Below are 6,352 nucleotides of genomic sequence, written 5' to 3'. Positions count from 1 at the left end.
TGGCTTGGTAGCCCAGGGGACTTCTGGTCCTTCTAGGTGTTAGGTGTTCTTTGGTGAAATGAGACCTTCACTAGTTAATATCAAACTTTGTCTGGTTGTGGGTACTCTGTTTTTTCTTTCAGTTCTGTGTTGTATTATTTGCTGTTTCCAGCACTTACAAACTCTGTGCTGGAACTAAGTTATTGTCCTTTGCTTACTTCTAAAGTGGGGGGACTTCCTGTGGGGACCAGTACTTGAACTCTGTGGTTGAGCTAAAGTGTTGCTTTGCTGTTGATTCCCTGGGGAAGGCTTTTTGTGCAGCTCAGGTTTTAGTGGTTGACTTTACAGGACTTCCGGGTTTAATGAAATCCAATGCACCTGTGTGTGTAGAGACAGTAGTCTGGGTCTGAGTCTTATCATCAAACTGTACCCCAAGCACTTCTATATTCCTGACCAGTATCCTCTGAGTGGTCCTACGCTGATTGGGGGGCAGATCAGCTGTCCTTGCTGTGTCCCAGTGTTCTTCTTGTGGGCCCGCTTCCCACACTGCCCATGCTGCAAACACTTCCCATGCTGCAAACACTTCCCGTGCTGCAAACACTTCCCACGGGACGGGCTGTATGCTGGTCTCTTGTGATGACTCACCAGCCTCTGAGTGGCTCCTTTTTGTCAGTTGTTCTGGCTCCTCACTCCTATGTGGGTCCACAGGAACCCTATTAGCGGTCTTGCTGGCCTGGGGGCCACCAAGGCCCTCTTCTCCCCTGCAGTCTCCATGCAACTTCATCTGAAGGGCACAGCTGTGGCTTTTGCCAGCTCCTGCTCCATGTGCTCAGCAGCTCCAGCCTGGAAGCGGCTGGAGGGGTTTTTTCTTTCTCTCATCCTGGCTTCTCCCGCCTTCATGCACTCCATAGGTCTTTCCTCCTCTTCCCCTGAGCTCTAGTGGCCCCAGCTTGGCTGTCATTGCTTTATTTATTTATTTATTTTTCCCTTTTTTTTTTTTTCCGTGTACGGCAACGGATCGCAACCCTCAGTGTCGTGCCCGTACTGGACCGGGACCGGCAACGGAATCGCAACTTCATGCACTCCATAGGTCTTTCCTCCTCTTCCCCTGAGCTCTAGTGGCCCCAGCTTGGCTGTCATTGCTTTATTTATTTATTTATTTTTCCCTTTTTTTTTTTTTCCGTGTACGGCAACGGATCGCAACCCTCAGTGTCGTGCCCGTACCGGACCGGGACCGGCAACGGAATCGCAACCCTCGGCCCCGCGCCCGCACCTCGCTCAGCCAGTGAGCGGGAACCGGTCTGTATGTGGGATCCGAACCCTCGGCGGGAGCGCCACCGCGCTCACAAGCGCACTGTAGCAGTGCGCCACCGGGCCGGCCCGGCTGTCATTGCTTAAATTATGCCACCCATGGACAGAGTTAAGGACTTTAAACAATTTAAAATATAACATCTTAAATTAAGTTAAATTAAATTAAAATAAAATAAAATAAATGCACTGACTTGCCATATGCAAACAAACAACGATTCAGCCACCTAATCAACCGAATAAACAGACCAACAAACAAAAGAAAGTGGGAAAGAGTGAAAGGAAATAGAGGGAGAAACTGAAAGAAAATTCATTTACACATAATTCCTTTCTGTCCAGCATTGGTTTTATGTGGCAGGGTTTGTGCGTCTGAGAGGGTATTTGGAATATAGTTAAATAATAAGATGCTTGTTTGGAAGTCTGATTACTCTGAGAACAATAAGGTCACGGAGATAGCATATATACGGCGCTCCCACCGAGGGTTCGGATCCCACATACAGACCGGTTCCCGCTCACTGGCTGAGCGAGGTGCGGGCACAGCACTGAGGGTTGTGATCCCGTTGCCGGTCCTGGTCCGGTATGGGTGTGACACTGAGGGTTGCGATCCCTTGCCGGTCACAAAGAAAGACAAAAAGGAAAAAATAATAATAATAAATATTTAGACATTGATATGTGGGCTCCTCTTTGTACTCTTGTCCCCCACCCCCTGCCCACTGCCCTGCATGAATGCTGGGGTGGCTTGTCTCTCTCGCTCTCTGAATCGCAACCTTCCCTTACCTGGTACTCTACCCACTTCCTGATCCATTTGTCCTGCATTTAATAGTTGATAACGCACTACTTCCTGTTTCCCTGCTGTACAGGTTTGTTATCATCCTCTATCTCCCCAACTGGAACATGAGCTCCCTGTGGGCAAGGGCTGCTGTCCATGTGTTCACGACTCCAGGCCCAGCATCTGGTGGAGTGCTCCCTTCTATTCCCAGCCACGTGGCCTCCACATGCTTCCTTCTAGCCTCGGCATGCTCTCTGCTGCTTACCTTCTCCCGGGCTGCGGTGACCCGATGTCAGCACCAGCAGGACCCTTACTGTCCCTGGTGCGTCTGCAGCCATTCTGACACGATCCCCACACGCGTGGCTCTGCCCTGCACACTGGACTGTTTACCAGAACTTACCATAGTGGATGACACGCAGGACGACATGTGGTCAGCACCCCTCACACTGAGCAAGCCCAGTGAGGTGTGTGAGCGCCCATTGGTGACAGTTCACAGGCCACAAGCCAATGGAGGCATGGTCCGTCCTTTAGGGGCCACTAGCATGTGGCCATTAAGGACTGCATCTGTAGTTCTGTGCCTAGAACCCCTGACCCCACCACAGTGAACCTCTCTAGACATGTGGCTTCTGTCCTTTTCAATCCCACAGTTTTCCCAGGTGAATTTGCAACCCCACCCCAGCCCACCCCAGGCCATCTCTGGGTGAGCTTTCTTGATTTGCCCAGGACCTGAAGTTGGTCTCTGCAGCTTTGCCCAGCCTAGGAGAACGTGTGCCTGCTGAGTGTCACACTGGGCTACACTGCTTTTCTCTCTAAGTAAAAGGAGTTGGAAGAGGGATGCTGGGCCGGCCCGGTGGCGCACTTGGTAGAGTGCAGCACTTGGGAGTGTGGTGGTGCTCCCGCCGAGGGTTCAGATCCCATATAGAGACCTGTCTGCTTACTGGTTGAGCGCGGTGTGGGCGCGACACCAAGGGTTGCGATCCTGTTACCGGTCACGAAAAAAGACAAAAAGAAAAAAAAGAAAAAAAAAAAAAAGAAGAGGGATGCTGAGGGTGCTCAGAGTGAATATCAATGGAGGGGCCCAGCCACAGAAGAGGAATTTGGGACACCACACCAGTGACTGTGAACGCTTCCCTGTCCAGGGGTTACAACGGACTGCAAAAAAGTTACATTAGTAGTTGGCAAAATGAGAAAAGAACAATATAGTGAGTTTCCCATGAGATTAAACATTTGCCATTTAAAGGAAATGATGGTGATGGTAGGTACTTTGTTTTGTTTTTGTTTATTTATTTTTGGTGGATGGCTGGTAGGGGGATCAGAACCAGGGTGACCTTGGTGTTAGAAAGCAGCACACTAACCAACTGAGCTAACCCACCAGCAAGAGGCAGTACCTGTGGTTGTTCAGAGCAAAGCTTACACGCCTGGGTCTGAACCCTGGCTGTTACTCTGGATATCTCACTGCACCTCTCTGTGCTATAGCAAAGGCTTTATTATTACCGATATGTAAGATAAAGGCTGGCCAGGAGCTGGGTCGCCCAGTGCCGAGCCGCGGTGGAAAATGGGAAAAGGAGCTCTGTATTCCAAATGCCAGGGCTGGTGCTGTGTGTCTTCAGCAAGGGCTTAACTTCCCTGTTCTTTAGTTGTCTTTTCCGTTTCACGGGGATTACAATCGTGCTTGCTTCCTAGGGTGGGTGAAGAGATTGCATGAGTTAATATATGTGTTGGCTGTTAGAATTGTTTATTCTAAAAATTCGCTCATAGGTGCATTCATAACCTGCACATTTTAATAGCATGGTTTCTCTTTTCTAGACACAGCGGGACCAAGCCTCGACCCTCTCTGGGTTTTGGCCTGGGACCTCCCGCAGTCAGAACCGGCCCGGACCAGCCTGGAGCCTCGTTGCGGAAGCCCCGCTTCTCCCTGGCCCCGCCCCCTCTCTGCCCTGAAGACATTTGTCCGCGCTCGGCCGCCATCCAGCGCTTGCTCCCCTTCCGCCTTCGCCCACGTGGTCCGGCTTCGCTCAGTCAGCGGCGCCGTGAGTGGGGCCGGTCGTGGGGTGCGCCCTTCTGGTCCCGATGAGGGTGGCCCGGGTCTTCCCGGTTCCCGAGGAAAGCCTAACCGGGCGGGGCTGGAGGAGGGACTGGGGAGGTCACAGGTCAGCCAGGGGGTCTTGGTTAGCCACGTCGGAGGTTAGCCGCGGGCCTTGGGGTCGGGAAGGGACATTGGGGGTCCCGGGGGAGGTCAGAGTTCAGGAGGGGTGGGGCTGGGGCACCTGCGGTCGCAGGGGACGTCTGGGGTCAGGAGAAACGGGTCAGGGGCGGCGGGGGTCTTGAGGGGTCGGAGGTCACCAGGGGCGGGGCCGGGGCGTCGGGGATCCGAGGGGAGGTCAGGAGAGGCGAGGCCGGGGCGTCAGGGTCCAGGGAGAGGCCAGGGGTCAGGAGAAGCGGGGCAGAGGCAGCGGGGGTCCCAGGAGGTCGAGGTTCAGAATTAGCTGGGCCAGATCGTCGGAGGTCTAGGGGAGATCAGGAGAGGCGGGGCAGGGGCGGCCGGGATCCTTAGGGGTCGAGAGTCAGCAGGGCAGGACCGGGACGTCAGAGGTTCAGGGGGCGGTCAGGGGTCAGGAGAAGAAGGGCAGGGCCTTCGAGGGTCCCAAGAGGTCGGGGCCGGGCGCGCCCCGCCAGCCCACCCTGCATGGGCGCCCCCAGCTTGCGAGCGGCGGCCGGGGCGCTGTGGAGAGCCTGCGGACGGTGGACCCCGCGCCTAGGACCGCGCCCCCTCTGGTAATGACAGCGAGCCTTGGCGACCGCAGGCGCCGCTCAGCCCTAATCGTGCCCAGTTTCCCAGACGGGAGCCCCAGCCCCACGCTGCACTCTGGGCGAGGCCGCCAGCAGATGCGGGGAATTCGCGTCCGTACACGCGCCCACCTGCCTTCCCTGCTCACGCCGCCCCTGTCTCTTCAGCTCGTCCCCCATGGCTGGGAACGGGAGGGCCCCCTCGCCCGGGGGGGCCCAGCGCCTGCAGGACCAGAAGGCCCGGAGCGGCTTGCCGGGCGCAGCGCGCTTCTGGGAGGAGGCTGAGCCTCAGGCCAAGAGGCTCCGGAGCAGCGAGGCCGAGGAGCGGCAGGGCAAGCTGCCCAAGCGCAAGATCGTGCTGCTTATGGCCTACTCAGGGAAGGGTTACCATGGCATGCAGGTAAGGGGGCCTCCCAGGTGAGGGTAGGGACAGCTGTGCCCCGCCCTTGCTCAGCCCTTACTTCTCTCATGACTGTTGTGAGGTTGCCTCAGGACACAGCAGAAAAAATGGGACCCTCTTTCTTCACCCACTTTTCAAAGTTGTCCTGTGGGCCCCGTCAAGCAAGATTTAAGTTGGAACCCAAGCAGCTCTGGTTGAGTCCTGCTTCAGGCAAGATTCTGAGCAAGGGGCCTCTCAGGTCTTCACAGTGACAAGGTGGTTAAGGTCTAGTTTGACTGCTGAGCCAGCTTTGTGATCCTGGGCCAGTGATGGAACCTCTCTTCTTCGGTGTCCTCATCTTTAGAATGGGGATGCTCACAGTACCTACCTAATAGCGTGTGAAAATGGGCAGGGCTTGGTGTTATTCTTTGTCATACGTGTTAATGTGCAAAGCTCAGTGCTGAAATCAGACATGTGAAATCCGTGGGCAGGAGGCTCCCCTTGAGTTCCCCACCCAGCCCACCAATTAGACCCTTTTCTGAAGGGCAGAAGGCTGTAAGTTCCCGATGAGTCAAGTTGACTTTCTTTTTGTTCTTTCTTGTGGTCAACTCTGTGGCTCTCACTTTGGTTCTGCGTTATTTTAACTATAAGCATGAGGCACAGTAAGAAGTTTAGCACTGTGTGCTGAGTAGCCATCTGAGACAGAAGCTCAAGAAAGTGGTGCTTAGTCTCACCAGTCATTACAATAGCTTTTACTATGAACAATGTTAGTAATGAAATACTTTGTGTCCTCTTGTATTTTACTTTATTTTGTTTTGTTTTATTTTTATTTATTTATTTATTTAAAAGATGACTGGTAAGGGGATCTTAACCCTTGACTTGGTGATGTCAGCACCACACTCACCTAGTGAGCAAACCGGCCATCCCTATATGGGATCAGAACCCGTGGCCTTGGTGTTATCAGCACCACACTCTCCCGAGTGAGCCACAGGCCGCCCCGTTTTATTTTTTTTTATTTTTATTTTTTTTCCTTTTTGTCTTTTTTCGTGTCCGGCAACGGATTGCAACCCTCAGTGTCGCGCCCGTACCGGACCGGGACCGGCAACGGGATCGCAACCCTCGGTGCTGCG

Source organism: Galeopterus variegatus, unplaced genomic scaffold (genome assembly GCF_000696425.1).
Source record: "Galeopterus variegatus unplaced genomic scaffold, G_variegatus-3.0.2 Scaffold1075, whole genome shotgun sequence".
NCBI classification, from domain to species: Eukaryota; Metazoa; Chordata; class Mammalia; order Dermoptera; family Cynocephalidae; genus Galeopterus; species Galeopterus variegatus.
Note: the sequence above shows the minus strand (reverse complement) of the source record.